Consider the following 24,193-nt stretch of genomic DNA (forward strand, 5'->3'; position numbering starts at 1 on the left):
TTGTGTTGAACAGATTTTTATCATATTAAGTGTCAGAAAAACACTGTGAAAAAGACCCATACAAAACCTGTTAATTTTTTCTTCAAGCTTTTGTAAACCTGTATCCAGTAATCCTCATTGTGCTAGGTGTTTTACAAACACTTTCATGTGTGCTTTCCTCTTTAATATATTGATAGAGCTTTCACCCTTAGTTCTTCTGTATCATTTTGGCATTGCGCTTGACCTGACTTGGTACACTCATTCTACGTGCACTTGTGAGGGCAATGAAAGACAGCTGGGTCTTTGTGCTTGTGTCTGTTCTTTATCCCACTTCTGCAATCTCTGATGGACAAAGTAGTTTGTGCCAGAATAGGAATCATCCAGATACTTACACAATTACTGCATTCCAGAGATAGAAAAGCTGAGGAGTTTTCAATTGACTTTGGTCCACATAAATCTGCAAAGGGGTATGAAATGCTGGTGGAGAATGAGTCAGCTGTGTAAACCCATCTCTTAGAGGATGCAGATAGTTTCTAAGTGAATCTCCACCCTGATGAGGACATCTGCAGTGCACATCCAGTCCAAATACAGAACTTTGGTCTGGTTTGCATAGGTGAGTAAAGAGTGTTAAGGTCCAATCACATATGGAGATTAAATGCTAAACTAGCTCCATTGGTGCCTATTTTTTTTTTTCTTTTTAATTATAAAGTCTGCAAAGCCAAATCATGTAAAACAACAACAACAACAAAAAACAACAACAACCAACAACAACAAAAAAACCCCCAACAAATTTGTAAGCTTCCAGACAAACCTGTTTATATTATAATCCTTCAGACACAGTCTGTTGATGAAATCTATGACTAAGTGAATCAAGGCACAGCTAGGCTGCTCAAAAGTTTAGAGAACAAGGCAGGGAGAGGGGGTCTCACTGAAGTTCATGACTCAACAGGACAGGCCATGACCTGATAGTACTATAACACACTCTATCAATAGACATAATAGTTAGATACTGAATTGATGATATTTAAATACTGTATTAGCAATAAACCTAATAATAATAATCCACATAGTTACTGTGTCCTACTTTCTGCACCTGCCTGAGAACTTTATCTACAGGTTAGATTCAGTATGACAGCACACTATGCTTCAATATTTGGTGAGGACAACAAATACTTAAAGAACTAGAGAACTATAGAAACTTCTCTGCAAATTACTCAAAAGTTTTCTAAAGTATTTAAGCTAGGAAGAGAGGAGTGACAGAAAAATTTCCAAGAACAAAAAGAAAATGAGCCAACATGTGTTTTGTTTGTTTTGGCTGAAAAAGTAAAATTACTTAATTTGTAGTTGCTTTTATTTCCAGGTTAAACAACTGCATAAAACAAACCAACACTGAAAGCTTCATTCTTGTCTTTTAGCAGGAAAAAGTCAGTGAGTTTTCAAGGTTTTCTACATGACTTTAGGCATGTTATTCATGTGTGTCTGAATTTATTTCCAACTCAATTCAAATACTATCTCTATTTCCAGAATTTTCTCACCTGGTGAGTGAAAAATCATAATTCTATAGTAGTCCTAATGAAGTGGAATAATATGGATGAATAAAAAAGAGTAAAGAAGGGGGTTTTTTTAGAAAAAAAACTGGTAAGGAGCAATATGTGGCCAATATGGCCAGTTATATGTCTCAGATATGTTTACATGCAGATTTATCTTAGTACTAGATGGACTCTACCAATGGGTTTCACTCCTGACAAAGAGTGGAGGCAGAGGAACACCTCAGTGTCAGCTTCTGTAGTTTTTAATTTTTCACATTTAAAATTTGTCTTACTACTCATGTCCTCCAAATTAAAGATACCATTTAAAATCTAAGAGAAAGAGATAAGAGGAAAAAAAAAAGTGACATAATAGATGCTATGAGTCTAAATGAACCCATAAATATTTAGATAAAAATGTGTGTAAGGATAGTTAGCACATGATAGTTAACATGTCTTTGCCTTATATAGCTGACACTATAGCTATCAATCTCAGCTGGAGATCCTTACAACAAATTATATTCAGAACACTAAATTACATTCCTCTGACTATTAAGAGAAGGGGCTTTTACCTGTTTGTTCATTATCCACTTTAAAAGATATATTTGATACAGGCTACATATGTAAGCATAGATATTTTATTAGGTCACACCAAAAGCAATCTAAATTAGGAATCTCTGGATATCAAACAATATTTGCCTCTGCACATATCTTGATTGGATGCCAGGTACCCACCAAAGCCACTCTATCATCTTTCCTCCTATAGGGCCCAAACCAGCTTGTTCAATGAGACTTTCAAAGGGGCTTATGGTTGTTCAAGTAAACTCTGAGTTAGGAGAAATATCAACAAAGGAGAAATATCAACAAGATATTCTAAAGAGGTCAAAACAACAAAAAGAACTTTATTGGCAACTTTGGAAAATTAGAGAATTCTGGCAAAATTTTAGCGCCACATTCAATGAATGAAAAACACTTCTCAAGGCATTAACTTGGCCCATTTAACTTAGCAAACTATAAGGCGATTCAAATTTAAGTTAAAAATTCCAAAAGAGAATTCAAAGAAGAAGAAAGAGAAAGAAAGAAAGACAAACAAAAGATAGGGAAAAGCACATTTAGAGCTACCAACTCCTGGATTCCAGCAGTGTTCAGATAGAAATTCCAAGAGGACATAGGTTGAAGACATATAACTAACTTGTGTTTGGCCTTAAATAACTGTTGGCTTTCCTGGGCCCTTCATTCAGGTGGGACTTGGGTTCATTTAGCCACTCAGGATCTGGACTGAGGTTCCAGAGGTGGGATGTGGAGAATTGTCTCTGGTGTGCCAGAGATTGGCAGCTTCTGGGGGGCTGCTGGCTCTAGGGATGGTGGATCGACCAGAGCAGGGCCCCACCTGCCTCTTTCTCCATACACATGCATCCCAAAATGTCTTGAAACATCTTTGCAGTCTCTCAAAGCTCCTCAACTGGACAGGGGAGATAAAAGATAAGGAAAGATAAGATAAGAACAGGGAAAGATTACTCACCAATTACTGCCATGGGCAAAAAGACTTGACTCAGGAGAAATTACTTTAGTTTTTTATCAATCAAACAGGATAAAGAGAAATAAACCCAAATCTTAAAAGTCTCTTCTCCTTTTTCAACTTCACAATTTTCTCTTCCTCTTCCCCTGCAGAAGTGCAGGGAGATGAGAAATGGGGGCTGCAACAGTTCACCACACATTGTCTCCATGACTCCTTCCTCCAACTGGCAAGGTCTCTTCACACTTTTCACTTCCAGCATGCAGTCCTTCCCACAGGATGCAAATCTTCATGAGCTTCTCCATCATAGGTACCCCATGGGCTCAAAAGTCCTGCCAGCAAACCTGCTTCAGCACAAACTCCTCTCTTCCACAGGTCACTCCAGGAACCTCATGCAGTATGTTATTCCCACACAGTCAGTCTCCTGTCAGGACCATCCACCTGCTGTGGCATGGAGACTGCAGGTGGGTCTCTATTCCACCATAGACATCCATGGGCTGCAGACCTCAGCCTATCTCACCATTATCAGCACCACAGGCTGAAAGGGAATCTCTGTTTCATTTTCTGAAGCACCTCTTCGTCCTCTTTCTCTGCTGGCTTTTTCGTTTGCAGGACTGCTGTTCTCACATGTTCTCACTCCTCTTCTTCCTGTTTAAAGTAGGTGTTTTACAATAATATTTCCCCTTAAACTTGTTGTTCCAGAGGTGTTACCATCATGTCTGATGGACTCAGCTTTGGGCATGGCCAAGTCTGGTTTGGAGCCATATGTAAATTAATCTTTTGGGCATGGAGGAAGCCTGTTAGGAGAGTCTTACAGAAACTCCCCATTGCCAAGATCTTGCAATGCAAATTCAGTACACTATAATTTCTCCACCAGTGAAGTATTCAGATTCAGGCTATGACAATTGTAGTGGCACATGTTTTGGATTTTACTTTGCTTGTTCTGTTATATGAATTATTTCCAGAAAGTTTAATGTAAAGTGGTTCTTTGTAATCCCCGCCTGTTCCTTTCCCCTTTTTCATCCCCAAGTTGTTTGTCAAATATTTGTTAAGTGTCAATCATTAGTTACATAACCCTCTGGTCCTGTCAGTCACTCTGGGGCCTCTCCCGGCGTCCAGACAATTCCAAGAGAGGCGTCGAGTGGTTGGGCAGAATCCCAATTGGTTTTGATTTGATGTTGCACCTGTATGTCATCCCAAGAGTCACTCCTTACTTTTCTGTTATTGGTTTGTTGCCGTACCCATCCCTGAGACCCCCCTTTATAAGTTTCTCCCCTCACATTCTCAGGGTCTCTTCTGACACAGAGCCCTGGAGTGAGGATCCCCCTGATCCAATAAACTCTGTAGCCTTGACTCTGAAGAGTCCTGCCTTTTATCTCCTGCCTTCGCCACGTCCTTGCTCTTGGTCAGCCAAGAACCACCAGTGCTGTCGTGGTGCCAGGGCTGGCCGAGCCGGGCCACACAGGCAGCTGCTAAAGACAATAAAAGCTTCCTTTCATTAGAAAGCAGCTTTTCCCTTCAAATTTTCTCAAAGTGATCTCTAGGTCTCTGAATAAGACCTTTGCGTGCTTAGTGGAAAAAGCTGATGCAGCTTCTTTTAAGTGAGCCTTTGAGGCAAAAGACAATAGTAGAGATCAAATCAAACCACAGACTTACAGCAGCTGTTTGCTTACGGACATACCTATAACTTCTTAAGCAAAGTAGGTTGGCCCTCCATTATTGTGGTGCATGACTGAAAATAAGATGAATATTGAGCTGAATAATCTAACCCAGTCCCAGGAATACTTCACATTACCTCCTGAGACTCATTCTCCATGCAAAGAGTGTGCATTGCTGAAGAAGAAATTAAGTTAACAAATGCGGTTAGTATCTCTTCTTTCTCAGAAGATGCCCCTAAGGCAAAATGCTGGTCCTTTTATACTTGACAGGTATTTTACTATTGACTACAATGAGTCCCATGTTTACATGTAATTTAGCCAGTGTTATTATATATATTCCCCTGAAGGCACCATTGACATTTTTGAAAGTTCTGGGCATTAATTTAATTTATATACCTATAGCAATTGTTTAAAGAAAAAAAATAAACCAAAAACCTGCCCATAGACCTAGTCTACTTCCTCCTTCTAAACACAATCTAAAATTTTGATTAAATTACTGTACTATACACTATACTCAGTGTATTGCACTTGATGCTAAGTGGGACTTTTCATGCTATCCAAACAGTGACTGTTTAAACACTGAATTTATGTACTTAAAAGAAAACTTGATGTGCAGGTGTTAATTTGTTTCCCATAAAGTTACTTAAATGAAGTAAACAGCTGCAAAATGTTAATGAGGTGCTGACCTTCTTACATTTCCCTAGGTTTTCAAAATTTTCTTCTGGTTTTTTTTTTTGGTTTTTTTTTTTTTTTTTTTTTTTTTTTTTTTTTGACTGACACTTCCTTCACTACAACCTTCTTTCGGGGGAGTTGTATGGACATGAGGTCTCCCCTGAGCCTCTTTATACTCCAGGCTGAATAACTCCACTTCCCTCAGCCAATCCTGATAGGTATTAGTCTCCAGAACTTTCACTTGCCTTGTTGCTCTTCTCTGGCTGTCCTCTGGCACCTCAATATGTCTCTTGTAGTAAGTGACCCAAAACTCAACATTGAACAAGGTCTCACCAGTGCCATGTACAGAGGCACCATCACTCCCTGCTCCTGCTGGCCACACTATTGCTGATACAGGCCAGGATGCCCTGAGTCTTCTTGTCCACCTGGGCACCCTGCCAGCTCACGTTCAGCTACAACCAGCACTGTCAACCAGCTGTCAAAACGTTCACTGTCACTGAACTGAACATTCACGTTCACTGTCAACGAGCACTCCCAGGTATTTCCCAAGGGGCATTTTTCCAGTCACTCTTCCCTCAGCCTGCAATGCTGTGAGGGGTTGTTGTGACCCACCTACAAGAAACTCACTTCATCTTGTTGAACCTCGTGGAACTGGCCTCTATCCATCAATGCAACCTGTCTAGATCCCTCTAAAGAACCTTCCTAAACCTCAACAGATCAACACTGCTACCCAAAATGGTGTCATCTGCAAACACTGCCACCCAAATTGATGTCATCTGCAAACTGACTCACCCCCTTGTCCAGATCATTGATAAAGACATTAAATAGGACCGAGGAACATTACTTATGACTATCTACCAGTGGGACCTGGCCATCCAGCCAGTCTTCTACCCAGTCAAGGCAATACCCTTCCAAGCTGTGAGAAACCAGTTTCTCCAGCAAAATGCTGTAGGAAATGATATCAAAAGCTTTACTAAAGACAACATGCACAGCCTTTCCCACGTCCTTTTAGTGGGTCACTTTATTAAAAAAAAAAGAGATCAGGTGGGATAGGTAGGACTTGCTTTTTCTAAATCTGTGTTGGCTGCACCCAGTCCCTGGTTGTCCAGCATGTGCTGCCTGATCCCATTCAGGATGATCTGTTCCCCAGCCTTTGCCAGCACTGAGGTTAGGCTGACTGGCCTTTAGTTCCCTGGATACTCCTTATGCTCTTTGTGGATAGGCATCCCACTGATAAACCTACAGTTATCTGGGCCCTCCCCAGCTATCTAGGACACCTGGTAAATGCTGCAAAGTGGCTCTATGAGCTCTTCTGACAGGTCTCTCAGTGTTCTTGCATGAATCGCACAAAGCCCTATAGACCTGGGCCTGTCTATGTTGTGTAACAAATTATTAAAGAGTCCCCTTGTGTTTTTGATAAAAAAAAAATTAGGTGACAGCCTCAGGAACACTTCCAAGCTAGATGAACCATCGTTCTCATTATTTTTCAGCTGCACATGCAGATTTTTATAGCAGTTATGCAAGAACCCTTAGGAAGATGGAATAGTCACAGAGGAGATGCAAATGCTCCAACAGGTGGAAACGTTTTGCCATTGACTCTTATTCCTTAAATCTGTCTCCATCCCAGGGAAGTAAGGGTGCAATTCCAGTAGTCTCTCTAATGAACGCCCATCATCTGCATGTTGTTGATTTTGAACAATATCTTCATGGATGTTGGAAGGTACCCATGAAGATAATTTAATTGAATCCCTGACTCCATGCTGGGCAATCTAAAAGTTAAATCATATATCTAAGAGCATTGCTTATTTGCATTTGAATATCCACATAATTTGGGTGACAATAATTTCTTTGGGGGAGCTTGTTCCACTCCTGGATCATCCTCTTATGGAAGAACTTAGTAATTGCTTTAAGCTATTTCTTCATGTCTTATCACTTATGCCAGAAATAAATGATCAGCATATCCCTATCAAATTGTAAATTATAAACAGTACAGGTAGTTTATATTTTGCATTAAGTTATTGAAAATGCACAGTCAATAGAAAGCCCCTTGGTCATCCATGAAGTAATTTTAAATCCAGGAAAAAAACCCAGCAAAGAAAAAAGGAGAGGTGAAAATTTAAACCATTGTAGCTAAATGTATAAAAAGTAGAGATGGGGACTTAAAACTGAAGGGAAGAAGATTTATCATCATCTATCTTGGGTAGAATCAGCAATAACCTTCTGCCTCTAGAGACCTGGTTTGGAAATGCATAACAAATAAAAAACTGTGTTCTATGGCTTCCCCATTTAGCTAGAATTTGCACTGTTAAATGCAAACAAATAAACAAACAACCCACCCCCTCAAATTAAAATCAACCAACCAAAAAAAAACCAGTAAAAAATAAAAGACATAATGACTTAACATGACTGTCAGGAAAAAGAGAGTTATCAATAGCAAGGTAGCAGAATAGGAGGCATATGGCAGGGCAAACCTGAAGTATGTTGGTACCTGTCTGCAGTGTGTTGAGCTCTAATTAGTGCTATTAATTTCTCATTTTAAGGAGTCAGACATCCAGTCCAAAATTGTGTACTACCTGTAAAGGTATTGTACTGGAATAAGAGAGGGCCTGTGGTGGCTCCTGCTGAGAATAGCCTATGGCCAGCAGAGACAGTGGGCCAATCTGGCTGCTTGCCTGTGAAACAAAATCTTCTGTGCTGAGTTACTCTGGTTGCTCACTATAGGTGAGATTGCCACAGCACCACCTTGAAGTTAGAAAGACAGAGACCTTCTGATGATAGCTTCTGCATGGCTTTTCCTGACCCCTGCAATCTTAGCCAACTTCCACTCCTATGCAAAGACAATAGGTTAAAATTCTTTTGTATTGGATTCTTCGACCCACAAATTAAGGTAAAAAGAATTATAACTATTTTTTAAGACATTATAGAATCTGCCTCACCATAAAACTTCATTACAGAAACTCCATACTGGACAGCATTTTGTTTTTTACATTCTGGCATTAGGGATGACACTGAAAATGAAAGAAATTGTTGTATTTTCCCCATATGACCATTGTAGCTTGGTCCAAAGGAGTGCTAGCATCTGCTTAATATTTCTTGCCTTCAAACAAAAGGTTATGGATGCATCTATTGCTATGGCAAACTGCAGGTCAAGGGAAAGTTCTTAAGTAGTAATTAATATCAGAGAGTTGAAAGTGAATTGCTAAACATCTACTTGTTGATTAGAAGACAATATTCTGGCTCTGAGGCAGGTCAGCTGGTAAAGAACAGATTTTGGTGCACTATAATAAGGGAGATACACTTATGCATTTACAGATTTTTTTTTTTTTTAAGATAGAAGTGTGCATAATCACGAAACAAAGTTCCTAAACGTGTGTAAAATAAGGGTCAAGTCAAGAAAAAAGGAGATATGTATTATAATCTGAAAAGTGATATATAGTGGGGCATGTCCAAAGTGACATATTGGCAATTTCTCTGGCCTGGAACTTTATATCATAACTGATTCAAGAAAATACGCTTCCTGCATAGAAGCTAGAAATTGTAATTGGAATAAAAGGAATTGTTTCAGATCAATGCATGCATGTACAGAATAAGTAGGCAAACTCAGCTGACCTGAAGATTGAAAACAATTCAGTTGCCCTAAAGCTGTCCAGTATGTACCATAACCAATGAGTGGCAGGGCTTTTTGTTTATTTGTTGGTGGGGGGAGGGGGGGGTGGAGTAGGGATTTTGGGGGGGTTTTTTGGTTTGTTTTTACTTTTTATACACAGGAGACTGGAAGCAAAGGTTTCAATAACCAAATAATATTTTCATTTCTACAGAATATCTCTCTTCAAATGGTTTGATACTCTCCTTGAAGCACTGCATCTGGATCCATTAGGAATTCCGCAAATAAGCGTTTCTTTGACACGACACCTCTTGTTCCCAGCTGTCTTCCACTTCTGGACCCACTAGGAATTCCACAGTGGGTGTTTCTTCTCTGGTACAATTTCTTTCTCTTCCAGCTGTCTCACTCATTTTCATCTTCTTGGCATAACATTTGAGACAGAAAAAACATAGGTTGAAAAATCAGTCTGTAAAGGCTTCTGAATTCAGCCCCCTTAGAAACATGTAAAGAAAAATTTCCAGCTAGCATCAATAACTATAATTTTCCATATATTTCCAAGGTACAATGACCACAAGAAAAATTCTTCAACAGGCACTTACAGGCAATTATCTATACAGGAAATAAAAAAAAAAAAAACTTCTGTAGCAATCATGCTAATTCATTTAAATCAGAAGAAAATTGGAATAATTCTAAAGCTTATGCTTAAAAGTAAAAGCTAGGCATTAAACCAAGAATGAAACCTGTGTAAGAAAAGAGACATATTTGGGATAGCTTATATTTTGTGAGGTTTGATATAGCTATGATAAAGGCGTGATGACATGGATTTAGTGGTTATTTACTGCACATTTTTTTGTCAGATTTTTGTTGTTGTATCGCCATAGGACAACACTTTATTCTGTGCTTTTTGTGGGGAAATGAGTCTTGTTTTCAGTGGTGTACACATGTTATGAACCATTTTCTAACCCAAATCATGGTTTTTGAAACTCATTACCTGTCCCTTAAAACATGGCTAATTGTTGCAATTAATAGTTTGTATTTCAGAATGAATAGTGCAACATAAGTATAACATGGAATCCTATGTTCTTGCTCTGACAAGAGTATTTTCTACTTACTCTGAAGGAGTGTTTTCTTGCATAGTATGTCAAGCTGTGCATACTGGTAGAGGAAAGTGCATATGCATATGCAGGTGGAGCTCTGCAAAAGCAAGGATCAACCTACCTCAGAAAATCTAGTAAAATAATTTGTGCATCTCACGATTTCTTTTTTGTCGTTTTGAGACACACAAATATAACATGGTGAACTAAATAGTTCTTTCCTTGAATAACCAGTTTAATGATAAAAATGTAGAATTAAATAAGAAAATTAATTCTGTATCTAGCAGTAGTTTAACTATTCCTCAATCAAGAGTAGATAAGAACCTTCTCTACAAAGGCATTTAAAAAGAGATGAGTCTTTCTTTTAAGATTAACCAAGGGTAAAGATTCTATTTAAGAATTACACTACAAAGGACTTATGAGATCAGAAGAGCTTTGCAAAAAAACACTACAAGGAAAAAGAAAGATACATTTGAGATTTCACATCCTGGTAAATGTATTCTGGAATATCTTGTCACAATGTCAAAAGTAGAAAACCTTCAAAAAAGGTTTTTGGAAGGTTGTGGAAAATTACTTAAAAAGATAGAAGCATAGCACCCTTTCTGAAGCTAAAACTTGCAAAGCAATCTCATGAAGGTTATGAGAAAATGAAAGGATGACAGTCATTGATACTTTAAATTGGGCAAACCATGACAAAAATTCGTTTTCCTCTTTCCAGAAGAAAAGAAAATAAAACGTTCAGCAATGAACAAGCAGCAGCATGCTTTGATCTAGCTCAGCCTACAGTATAGCTCTTTCCTGTTCATCTCTGCCAGCAAGCCACTAACGACAGCAATCAGACCCAACAAGCAGAAGCCACCAGGAACATCAAGAAAAAGCAGCCTTCCACTTCAGTGACACAGTGATGAATTTTGCAATATTGGTAATAGCAAATGAGTTTAGTGTTTTCATTATCATCACTTTCATATGATTTTACTGAATAGTTTATAGGTTATGGCTTTTCCTGTTAGTAAGCTGCCTTTGATTTACTTTTGTGAACAAGGAGGTTTATGTTAAACATGGTAAACAGAAAAATTACAAGATTAATTTAAATTCAATATTCTTGATGTTTATTTCTGTCTCAAGGTCTGCCTTAAATGTTCCTGCTGAGAAAGTAGGATGGATCATGTCCCTCAGCCTTAAAGACTAAAAAATTATGTTGCTAATTCTAGGCCTCTATTAATGTTGGGAATAAGGTTCTTGAATTTTTCAAAAAGCCAGTTCACTAAAAGACTGTAAGCTCTACTGAAGGCTTCCACACAGGAAGGCGTTAGAAACATTATTATTAAACTAAATTATTCTATATCCAGGATCATCTCTTTCATTTTTCTTTTCTTTTCTTCTTTCATAAGCATAAAGTAATTATTAAGATTAAGGACCAATTCGGTTTATTTTTCAACATTTTTCCTTTAGCTACATAGTCTGCTAAAGTGTGATAGAGGTGTTGTTGCACAAGTCACTCCCTAAATCATTAAAATGCAGCTTCCAGTGTTTTCCTTCCTTTACCTTATGAATTATGTTTGGTCTTTTAAGATAAAAACGCTTGCTTGTCAGACTGCCACACCACATAGAAAATGATGATGTTACATTTATTTTGTTTTAGTAACATAGTGAACATATATATGTCAATGGAAAGAACATAATCAGCTTTTTTGTATCTACAACAGTACTGTCAACATGAAAACAATAAAATCCAACAACATTTAATTACAATTTTATAGTTCTAGTACTGCATCTGACCTGTGATCTTTTGCAGGATACCAATAAAAAGCAGCGCTTTTGCATTGCATGCTTGAAGCTGGATTCTTCAGATAACTACAACTTAGTAATAATAATATGTTGATAAATTATCAGGCTCACTACTAGCATAGCTGAATGCAAGAAGATGAAAATAACCCTGACTTCACATTCTTTGGCAAGCACAATGTCTTCCGACACCAATAACTTGCATTTGAGTTACTAGCTAGTATTGACCTAAAAAGATGGTTGTGAATTGCTCCCTGCTTTAAGCTTTTTTTTTAGCAATCCATGTAAAATTTAAAATTCATACCACTCATTTTTTAATGTAGTCTATGTATGGTTTACTGAATCCTTAAATGTCATAAAATAAAAGAAACAATTATTTTCTCTACGATTAAAACTTACTGAGCAGTAAGGTTTGTGCATGTTATTGCAGTCACATCCAAGGAGGGCATTCTCACCATTTTATGAAGGACACAAAGATAAAGGAAAACTAGAATGCAACCAATTAAACATACCTGATAATAACAAATTTGCTTTTGAATTTCTATAGTAGCTTCGGTTTCTCTGTCCCCATTAGTAGTTTATTTTCTGGTCAGGTACAATATTGATTGTTCTGTGCTGAAACTATTTTTTCCTCATTAGCTTTCCAAACTTTCTTACCTCAATTTTCGTCAGACACAAAAGCTGAGCAAGATTATGTGAGACTTGTTGCTTAGCAACAGTCCTATTCTTAAAACGATAGTGGCTGAGCACTCCATGTTGTCTTCCCATGAAAGAAGTCAGATATTTGTCCATTAGCTCCACAGTGTTTCAAGACTTTTTTCTCTCTTTCCCTCCCCTCCTTAATTAAAAAAGAAAGTCTAATTATTCATGAACTCACAGTTTATAGAATGCATATGCAACTTATATGCATTTTATATTTGATGCATCAGTATTTGTCCATAGGGATACAAGTCCTTATGTTTCATCTCCCTCCAGAGCAGGAAAAAGAACGTAAAAGTGCTGACAGGGATCAAAATCAATAGAGAGACGGGAGAAGGGAGAAGAGAAAAGAAGAGGAAGGTTTTGGAGGATAGAAAACCCCTACTTTATTACACTCAGAAATAATTTTACTTCAAAGAAGATTTTTGGCCCTTCTAGTATGCCTGGCCCCTTAAGTGCTGCAGTATTAAAAATTGTGTAGGCCTGCAGAAAAAGGAATGTACTCTCTATCTGAGAAAATTTAACATTTGGTTGTTTGTTGGTTTGTTGTTTTTTTTATAAGAGCCAGTGATTCATTCTTAGTGAGTCTTCATCTCTTTATGAAACCATTTACATTCCTGCTATAATTGCCCAAATTATAATAAATAAACATATAACAAATAAAAATCCTTCTACTTTAATAAAATTACCATGCCACTTAGGAGATGAATGTACAGACTGTACAGAGCAGATGACAGGTCCCACAGGAGAACCATTTGAACAAACACTGAGAGAATATGAGCAACAAGAAAACTAAATAAAACAGAAGAGTGATGTGTGTTAGCCACACAGCCTGTTGCACACTCCAATGGGATCAGGAAGAAGAAAACTCATGGGCTGAAATAAAGACAGTTTGATAAGGGAAAAAACCCTTATTGTACAAGGAAAGCAAAACCAGAATTCAGTCACTACTTCCCATAGGCAGGCAGGCAGGTGTTCAGCCATCTCAAGGAAATCCAAGATCCATCGTATTTAATGTTGACTTAGGAAGGAAAACACCATCACTTTTTCCTCTTTTCTCTCTCTTCCCCAGCTTTACAGGCTCTGCATGACAACATGGTGTCATCATATGTTGTGAGATATTTGTGCCAGCTGGGGTCACCCGCTCCAGCTCTAGACCTTCATCATCCTCTCAACAATATAAAGCTGGGGAAAGAAGAAGGAAGGGATGGATATTCCAGAGTGATGGTGCTTTTCTGCCTAAGTCAACACTAGGCATGATGGAATATTGCTTTCCTAAGGATGTCCACAGGAAGTGGGGTAACCAAACCCTTATTTTTTCTCTGCTTGTGTGCAAGTTTTAATTTTTGTATTAAACTGTCTATATCTCAACCCATGGTATTTCTTACTCTTACCCTTAGGGTCCACTCACCAATTATGCTGGGCAGAGGGAGAAAGTGTTTTTGTGGGGATTAGTTGCCAGCTGGAGTTAAGCCATGAAGGAACTACAGAGTTAGGGACATCTCTAAAAAGCAGAAGCATCTTTTCTGCAGATGAATCTCCACCAGAAATTTTGTGGTTTAATGAAAGGAAATATTGGCTCCAATATTTCCAGTAGAATCCAGTAGAATCTAGTGTTTGTAAAATCTCTTTCAATTAGTGGCTTGTCTAACAGATTGATGAGAAGCTCTTTTTATTTGGTTTAGTTTACTGAGTCAAGGAGGATGGAATTACCAGTGTGACATAGTGTCGCACTTGTGATCATGCTGGGGTTTGTATTTTAGCTCAAAATGCTCACCTGATATTCTTGACGGGTAATTTCATCTCAGATCCTTCCTCTCTGTTATTCCCTGAGATGCCAGATGAGAGATGGCTGGAGGCAAGAACTGCTCATCAGCCTCAGTGTTTCTGTAAAAGGTTTAAGGTCACAGTAATCTGTCTCTCATGCTGGCTTTTCATGCTTATGCCTAAGTGCATGCCATCCTACCATCATATTATGCACAGCTGAAACAGTCAAGTTGTATATGAAGTAGAAGGAGTCCAATGTTCACTTGAACTCTTCATTCTTCAAAAGCTGGCCTGTGATTTTTCAGGGAGGGTATTTGACCCAAGAAATCAGAGAATATACAAATTCACTATGAAATTAGACAGGTATCTTCAAGCCAGGTAATATGGGAGCAGTGCAAGTACCAAATACTGAAGACAGAGGCTTAAATGCTTGCTATCGTGAGGCCTTTATAGTGTTATTGCTCACAAGCAAAGGTATCCTGGTGACATAAGAGAATTTGCTATCATGATATTACTTTGCTGGGTGATCCATCATTTTCTACCTGATATAGTCATTAATTACCTTAGCTGCCTTTTTTGTTTTTTGTTTTTTGGTGGTTTTTTTTTTTTGTTTGTTTCTTTGTTTGTTTTTGTTTTTGTTTTGTTTTTTGTTTGTTTTGTTTTGTTTTTCTTTGTTTTGGTTTTTTTGTTTGGTTGGTTGGTTGGTTGGCTGGTTGGTTTTTTTTGGTTTTTTGTGGGGTTTTTTGTTTGTTTTTTTGTTTCTTTCTCATCACTATGGGTACAGGAAAGTGAGGTCCTGCTTGACCAACCCAACCTCCTTTTATGACCAGGTGACCCACTTGGTGGATGAGAGAAAGGCTTTGGATGTTCCCTACCTAGACTTGAGCAAAGCCCTTGACACTGTCTTCCACAGCATTTTCCTGGAAAAGCTGGCAGCCCACAGCTTGGACAGGTGCACTCTTTGCTGAGTTCAGCAAGATGTTCAACAAGGCCAAGTACCAGCATCTGGGTCACACTGAGCCCATACACCCTGGGACAGAGTTACTGAAAAGCTGCCCAGTGGAAAAGGACCTGGTCAACAGCTGGCTTAACATGAGCTGGGAGTGTGCCCAGGTGGACAAGAAGGTCAGTGGCAACTTTCTATTTGTCAATCCTCTAGCCTGTAGGTCCAGGGAAGCGACCATTCACTTGTAATCACCACTGGTGAGACCACAACTAAGTTCAGTTCTGGGTCCCCAACTTTGAAAAGGACATGGAGATACTGCAGTATGTCCAGTGAAGGGCAACAATTGAAAGGTCCAGAAAACATGCCTTATGATGGAGCTATGATTGTTTAGTCTCAAGAAAAGGAAGCCCACAGAGGGCCTCATCTCTCTTTGTAGCTGTGACCCAGAGCATTTTGCTCCATAAGTTTAACAAAAAGGTTGTGGATTCAATCCTCATGTGGACCATTCACTTGAAAGTTGGACCTGCTGAGTTGGACCTGTTGAGTTGTACCCTTTCCAACTAAGAATATTATGTGACTTACCTGAAAGGAGGTAATAGTGAAGTGGGGATGGGTCATTCACTGTGCTTGCAGTAAGAGGATGAGAGGAAATGGCCTTAAGCTATGACAGGGGAGATTCAGACTGATATTAGAAAATTCCTTTTTCTGTCAAGGTAATCAGGTATTGGAGCAGGTTGCCCAGAGAGGTGGTGGAGTCTGCACCTCTGGAGGTGTTTAGGAGCTATCTGGATCTGGCACTCAGTAATGTGGTTGAGCACATTAGGGGTTACAGTGGGAGTGCTGCGTGGGAAGTTGGATTGGACGGTCTCAAAGGTCTCTACCAATCTTGCTGGTTCTGTGATTTTATGATTCTCACAGAAAAGCTGTTCTCTGTTCTATATGTGTGGCTGCATACAGAACCTAATTGGTATTCCTCACTATTGAAATAATGAATATAACTGTATGATACACAGTTCTAACTGTGATAATAGTGTGAATATAGATGTGTTATACATTTCTTAGAGTCTAATGTAGCCCCCAAATTATCTATTTAGAAAAGCTAACAGGAAAAAAAAAAGCCTTTTAGAATATCTTCCACTGCATTTCTGAGAGACAGAAATGTGCATTTCAGGGTTTGGTGTCCCAATTTATTACCATCAGTCCAAGCTGAATGCTCTTTTCCAGAATACATTAGCTGCTGTAGCAAACACTAGGAAAGTGGACTTAATAAGAGTGATGTGATGATGCTTATATGCTGTGTTAAACAAAGGATGTCACTCTAATATTAAAGTCACTGCTTGTATCAGAATCTTTGTATTCTGACAGAATTTATAATGTACAAACTAAAACAAGAATACCTAATTTTACAAATGCTTTTTAGCTGCTCAAATGAGCAGCTGAAAAATACAAAGCAATTCAAAGGCAGTAGGAGAAAAATCTTTCCCTTTTCTTGTCTATCTCTTCCTCTTGTTGTACTCTGCATTTCTTTCTCTCATTATTGTCACCATGGCCTTTCCTGCATAGCTTTTACAGGTATTGATTTAATTTTGGCTATCTACACTCGCAATCTGTCATTACTTGTATTTACTCAGCCTCCTGTTCCTAAAATCATTTTAGGAACAGGAGACAGAAAATACAGGTAATTACAGGTTGTGTCATTAAATATGCTGTGTTTTAAATGAGGTTGAAAATTTACAGTATAACTGAGAGTATAATTAGCTGTTAGATCACACCATCTCCCTTCTTCCAGTGATCTCTTCCTCACTGTCACCTTCCTTCTAATACTATTACCACATCATTCAGTTGATGCAGTTAAAAAAAAAAAAAAAAAAAAGGGAGAGGAGAGGAGGTGAGAAGAGGAGAGGGTTGCTCCAGCAGGTAAAGAACTGGAGGCAAACAGAGAAATCAGGATTTCTGCTGTCTGTGTGCTGTGTGTTGCTCACTGAGTCTGTAGTTGGTTTCTGTGTATGATGTAAAACGTTTAAGTCACAGATCAACCCTTTCTGTTACTTCCCTAGAGTCAGTACATATTGAATTGAGCATTGGATAAATTTATCATGCCACTGCTGAGATTATTGTATGAGCACAGAACAGAAATAGTGCAGTGGTCAAACAAGTTAGAAACAAGAAGTGAGGACAGACCATACTTGCTGTCAAAAGGTAATTTGTAAAACAACACTTAAAGAACTAATCTTTCTAATTTTGAAATCAGTATAAATCTGTCAGAAATGGTAAGATATTATCCATTCCACTGGGTCAAAATGTTCCCTTATTCAAAATAATTGCAAATTAAGAAGATACTTGGGCTTCACCTGAACTTGCACCAGTTTTTGAAATAAAGTACATATATATTAAAATCATAAACTTTTTTCTGTGAACTTTTGCTATTACTCTGTAACAGTAAGGTTTTTTGTCTTCTGGACGTGTCTTGGGTTTTGTAACCAAAAAAAAATTTGTCCTATTCCATCTGTTGAAACCCAGATGGGGAGATTTTATTTATCTATTGTACCTCCAGAAGGGAGGGGGTAACTGCCTTCTCTGATAACAAGCCAGCTGTTAAAATTGGGTGGGGCATGCTTTCTTATCTCTGGTCAGTTTTCCACTACCCCCATGGGAATATCTTCTGTTAATGGGTCATTAAAGCTCACCAATGACATGACACATTATATCATACTATTGTGAGGTGCTCTACCCAGGGAGGAGGAGCCAAACCATCTTCACCTATATAAAAAGGAGCCACAAGTGTCACCAGACATCCAGTGTTCCCACGGGACTCCCAAAGCAAGACTGGACCCATCTCTGGACCTTTGGCTCCACAGGATCATTGCTGCTTCCAACAGAACCACATCTGCCACTCCAGGAGGCATTACTTTTGGATTGTTTCCAGCACCCTGACCAACAGGGAGTCAGGTTGTATTTCTGACTCTGTCAGGGTTTTCTAGGATTTCTTGTTTGTTTGTTCGCTTGCTTATTCTTCTGTACTACAACATTTGTATTTTTTAATATCCCTGGTAAAGAACTGCTATACCTATTCCCAAAATCTCTGCTTGACAACCTTTTAATTGCAAATTTATAATAATTTTGAACAGAGGGAAGGGGGGGGGGGGGTGCTTACGTTCCAAGGGAGACTCCAGTCTTCCCTGGCAGATACCTGTCTATCTAAACCGAGACAGGACAGGAAAAGGATTTGAAGGGGAAAAGTCACTCCACAGTAGGGGTAATGCAGGTTTTAATCCACCTTCCCAACATTTACTGCCAGATTGCAAAAAAAACCCCAACAACTTGACTGCTACAGCAAATCAGGAGCCCACTCTGACTTTAGACATTTATAAAATTGACAAGGACACTACTTTTACCAAAATCTATCAAAACTGTCTGGCTGGTCTGGCTCCTGCGTATGAAACCATGAAAAATTATGGTGTTGATTTTGAAACTATGCTTTCTGTCTCTCTATTTTCCCCCTTTATCCATTTATACCTGTGAAAATGAAGCTGAAAAAGGTGTTCTTGATGTAAAAAGAGTAGGTGACCGTGTTGGTAATATACTTGAGATCTTCTTTTCAGCCTTAATAATTTTATTTCTTTTCATTTCAAATCAATTCTTTTGGTCTTGAGGGTATTATTTTAATACTGCTGAAATCATTATTTCTTAACATATTTATATAGCTTTCAATAGAAAGGAAATATTTCAGGAAACCCTTAAAATATTTCAGGAAATACCTTGTTAGTTTTCTTTTGTTTTGTCAAAATTTTATTTAGTTATTAAAAGTTCAATCTATTTTTTTAATTATTTTTTATTTTTCAGATTTGTTTTACTAGACGTTTTGCTTTATCTTTTATTTTATTTTATATTTTCCTTTATCTTTTATAATGATAATTTTAGCTTCATGCTTTCAAGGTTATTTGATTCATTGTTTTCCTGAGAGTACTTTTGTGTGGTTCATTCATCAGGATATCTTCCATATACATTCTTTTCTTTTAATATTCCCTGTCAATTCTTGTTCTGTTAAAATATCTCTATTGCTTATCTGTCAAGACCTTAATACTTTCCCCATTGTGATGGTCCTGCTGGTATCTCATTAAACCATGTATCACACTTACCACAGAAATACAGATAGTTGCCAATTTACTCTCCTATTAGGAAACATAGCCCCTTCTACTTTCCCTCCTCCTTCTCCTTTCCTTCAGTTCCCTTCATCCACACCCCTCTCCCTAGCACAGCTCTCTTTCTAAGCAAAATTTATCATGTGCTGAAAGGTGCCATTCTTCTCCTTCTCCCAGGTCAGCTACTGAACAAGAATATGGGTTTTCTGGAAAAAAACAGATTCTATGTTGAATTCTGTCTCAGAGCTCTGTGTTCTGGGAGCACTGCAAATGTACTGCATATATTGGAATTATGTAGCAATAAATGTTGTGCTCCAAAGAAAGACTGACAGAAGAACACTTCCTAAATTTTTTTCTAATTCTAAAATTCTTCACTTCTGCTGTCTTGTTTCCTGCACCTGAACATCACAATAGCCCCACCTGCAGTTTTCACAGTGTTCTTTGTCTTTCTCTAATCTCTGGACCATAAATCAACTCAAGTGACTAGCCAGGGCCTTATGAGATTGGACGCTTGTTTGAAATACCCCTTAGCAGACTCTTGTTGACTGTCAGTTTGTTGATCATATTGAATACTCTGGCTTTCCACTTCCATGTGGCTGAGGAAGCTAGACACTCCAAGAAGCAATGAGTATGACTTCTGTGATTAGCTTTGGGAAACATGCTAGTAATGGCCATGCTTGTGAGTCTCAATTTGACTCGTAGATCTGGGAGCCAAAGAACCATCTCTGAAGTTCCCCATGATTGACAAGTAAGCCCTGTGGCTTTCTTCTGGGTCACCATGCCAACCACAGGTAATGCTTCTCACTAAATGGGTAACATGGTCTGTTGGCTTTTCATCCTTCCGTGCATGTGTCTGTGAGTGGTTTCCAATGCATTAATTTTAGTTTGCCCTAGACTAGCCACATATATATGAATTAGATGTGTATGTAGCAACCATAATGTAGAACAATGTCACTTGTACACTGTAACTTTTCATGTGATTTTCTATGTTATTTTTAGTTGTTTTGCCAATATATAGCAATTTAGTTAAATCATGCATTTTAACTATATACATTTCACTTAAAAATGGGCATGTTTTGTATTCAGAAGGCAGACCATATGGCACTCAGGCATATTTTTTTAAGGCTCTCAGGATTGGAACTGTTTCTATAACACAAAATACCAAGAGAATGTCAAAGAATAAGAAAAGGAAGTTTTAATATGGAAACGATGGCCATCCATAATGATGGTAACATTTAATGATAAGTAACTTTACAGTTTTGTGAAGCTTATAGAATTCTTCTATTAATATTTTTGTCAGAAAATTAGTATGTCTCTCAGAGTGAAGTTCTAGCACTCATGCAAATGCATATATATTGTGTCAATGTGCTGAGTCTCTACATAAAACACAGACTTATTGTACAGACATTACTGAAGAGAAATTTTTACCTCTGAAAAGCCTCATGCCATTGTCTTTTTGCTAATAGACAACTACTAAAAAAAATGGAAACCAGTCTTTATGTGTATCTCCAAGGTCTCTATACTTAACAAAAAATGTTTAAGGGAAAAAAAGAACCCACAGTAGTTGTGGGTGGGTTCAAAGTTTACTTACACAAACTCAATCCATGCATTCCTGTGGGACCATGGCAGGGCGCCTGAGTCATCTGGGTGGTATTCTTGTAAGGACACTGTCAAATAGTTTTGAACATCTTGTGGAGATCAGGATAGATTATTAACAACTTGAGAAAGGCAGACTTTTGGGACTTCATGCCCAGTTTCACAAAAGACAAAAAATGTGTGCAAGAAATGACAAACCAGTCAGTTTGATCCCTGAAAGAGTAATGAAATAGATCCTAGGCATGTAAGGGAGAAGCAGGTGATGGGAGCAGCCTGTGTGGCTTGAAGAGAAGTTGATGCTCAACCTTGCTGGTTTCAGTAATAATATGTCTGGATTTGTGGGTAAGGAGGGAATAGGAGATGTTAGCAGAGCTTTCAACAATTTCTTAAAATGTTTTTGAAGCCAAGCCAGAAACTAAGTTTTCTAAATGGCTTTCCTATGAGGTGGTTGCACATTTAGGCTCAAATATGGTGGGAACCACTCTGTGTCTGCTTGGAGGCTGGTGTGTTATGGGGTCTCATGGGACATCTAGGGCCTGTCCTCCTTATGGTCTTTATCTCCTACCTGGGAGGTCACAAAGTGTACTCTCTCAAGATGCCAGGAGCACAGAGAAGTTGATGACCAGATATTTTCAAATCCCTTTCTGATAAAAAATTGGAGAAAATCAGTTTATTTATTTATTTTTACAAAATATATTTTAACTGTTACAAGCAACCTTTTCCTGTTGGCTGTGCTCCAGATACTCTCTAAGAAAATCAGTATAATGAATCTTAAAAATTAATTAGAAAAATTCTTTAGTTGATGAGGAGTCCTTGTCCTGCCTTTCTAATAGTTCAAGTTTTCTTTTTTTGGTGGAGTCTGATCTATCCTTCTATTTTTCTCTTGTGTCCTTTAGATGCAATATTGCATTCTATACTTTAGAATGACATGTCAAGTGCAGTGATGTTTACATTACTTAAAGAGTTTTTAAAGCTAGTTTAATAATTTCTTATGGATACTGTTTTCAAATTTTTTACCTAGATGAAAAGGGATTTTATTCCTTATTATTTTAATAAAATGTTAATTCAGTGGAAAATTTAGTAAAAAATAATAATGCCTCATCTACTATGAAAATGTATTTATCCACATACCTAATCAATAGTAATGTCAAAGGAAAATTTTAGCAGTCAACAATTTTTTCCCTTGAAGAATAATCAGAGTTCTGCACAAACTACCAAGGTTTTTAACACTGTTATTGTAAAAATTATGAGTTTAATAGTGTTCAAATTAAGCAGATATAAAATCAAAGCTTGAAGTCATTCTCTGTGTGCAGAGAAGGATGTGGTTTATGCATGAATCTAATTAAAATGCATGAGTGTTAGGCTCTCAGAGAAGTAGAACAATCTTAGCAACAGAATGCTAAGAAATTCTAATAAATTTTGCTGACTCTCACTTATATTCATTTAGGATGCACCCTGGAACCTTGTGCATATGCCTGGAACCTTCTCCATGCTACCTGGCTTTGTCTTAATTCTACAAGTGGAGGTATCTAATTACTTCATTGTTGGATTTATCCTCTTTCTGTCCACAGCCATAAGGTAGTTATCCAAATAATTAGATTCTTTGACCTCTTAAATTAGATTTGGCAGCATTTATCCATCTTTATTGACCCTCTTCTTCACTTTAGCATAAAATAAAACCAGAGATAGAAAATTTAAATTAACATAATATTTATTTGAAAAGTACCATGTCTAATGCAGATCTGTCTAATGCAGACACTAACACTTCCCTTCCAGAGATCCCAAGAGTCCTCTATGCCTATGTTGTAAATAATTTATTCTCAGCTCACATTTCACAAATGCTTAAAGTACAACACTTTTCACTTTTATTTTGAATTAACAACATTCAGATATGAACAATAGCTTTTAAATAGAGCCTTGTGTTATGATCTGATTACCAAGAGATGTGTCTACATGAATTAAGATGACAGATGTATACAAAACCATAAGCTGAAGTCAATAATACAGATTTTATTCAACAGTAAATGTGAGGTAGAGATATAGAAAGAAATAAAAAAGAGGAGGTGGGGAGCAGAATAGAGAGAGATGTAAAGTCAGCACCTGTGGATCGAGTGACTTCTCATTGATCCTTCTTCACTGTGGGCATCTGTCAGGGTCCACAAATATATGCTGGAAACCTGGTGGCTCATTTTAAGGATCTCAGAGCGCAAAAGACGCAGCAGGGGACAACACATTTTACTCAATCAAAAATGCACCTTTATTTAGTGCCAACAAATGCCATAGTGGGGAGACAAATAAAGAATAGTAAGAAAAGATAGAGAAAGAGGGGAAGGGGATTATAACTACCAATCTGGAGGGATGAGTCCTTGAGGCTGAGATGCCTATAGGTATGATCTTCTGTGGGATGATCACAAAAGTAAGCAGGGGTGTCCAGAGCTTTTATAGGTTGGTCAAGGTGGGAACCAAAGCAAGAGGCATAGAGCCAAAGCAGGAACCACCTGTGTTGAGGTTCGGTGCTCAGGAACAAGCTGCACACTGTACCTCTGGTGCGGACAGACCAGTTTGGACAAGTAGCCTTGGCTCAGTCCACTGTGACAGGTCCATTGTTCTTTCACTCCCTTCTCATGGAGATGCATACCAGTCCTCCAAGTCCTTGGCAAACGTTCCACCTCAGCCACACCAGGGCTCCTTTCAGAGTCTGGGTTCTCAGTCCTCAATCATTGGAGACAGTCATGAGGCATATCACATCCTTGGACAGACTCTGACAGCATCCCAGTGCCGAGGGGTCCTGGAGACATTCTTCTGAGAGTATCACCTTAATATAGGTTAAGTTCCAGGTATCCATGGGGTGAATGCTCCCATGAGGTAGATGTTCCCATAACTTGGAGTGGCAAGTGTCTGAGCAGTTGTTTCCTTTCACACAGTTTGCCACAGTGGGAATTTTTTGTCTGGATATATTGACTAGGATGTGCTAACCAGATCTTACATTTGTCAGCAAGTTCATTGTAACATTTCATTTAAGAAGGATCTTAAACTTTTCACAATCTCAGATTTTCAAAAAGAATTGATCAATCTTGCTGAAATAGAACAATCTACATCCAGTAACTGACATTTATTTCTTAATTAAAAGAAAAAAAAATGATATATGGACAGTTTTATTAATAGATATTAATAACTTTGCACAAGAACCCAGGGGAGGAAGCTTTTCT

The 24,193-nt window shown here is 38.1% G+C and overlaps 1 long non-coding RNA gene across 1 annotated transcript in view; it reads right to left on the reverse strand.

Moving 5' to 3' along the window:
- The window catches only part of LOC136373784 (uncharacterized), a 72,509-nt gene extending 48,955 nt beyond the window's left edge, over positions 1 to 23,554 (reverse strand). Inside the window, exon 1 of the long non-coding RNA XR_010745736.1 lies at positions 23,483 to 23,554. This is a non-coding gene — a long non-coding RNA (uncharacterized lncRNA). The remainder of the gene's footprint in view (positions 1 to 23,482) is intronic.
- Between the last annotated feature and the right edge of the window lie 639 nt (positions 23,555 to 24,193).

This window comes from Sylvia atricapilla, chromosome Z (genome assembly GCF_009819655.1).
Source record: "Sylvia atricapilla isolate bSylAtr1 chromosome Z, bSylAtr1.pri, whole genome shotgun sequence".
NCBI lineage: Eukaryota > Metazoa > Chordata > Aves > Passeriformes > Sylviidae > Sylvia > Sylvia atricapilla.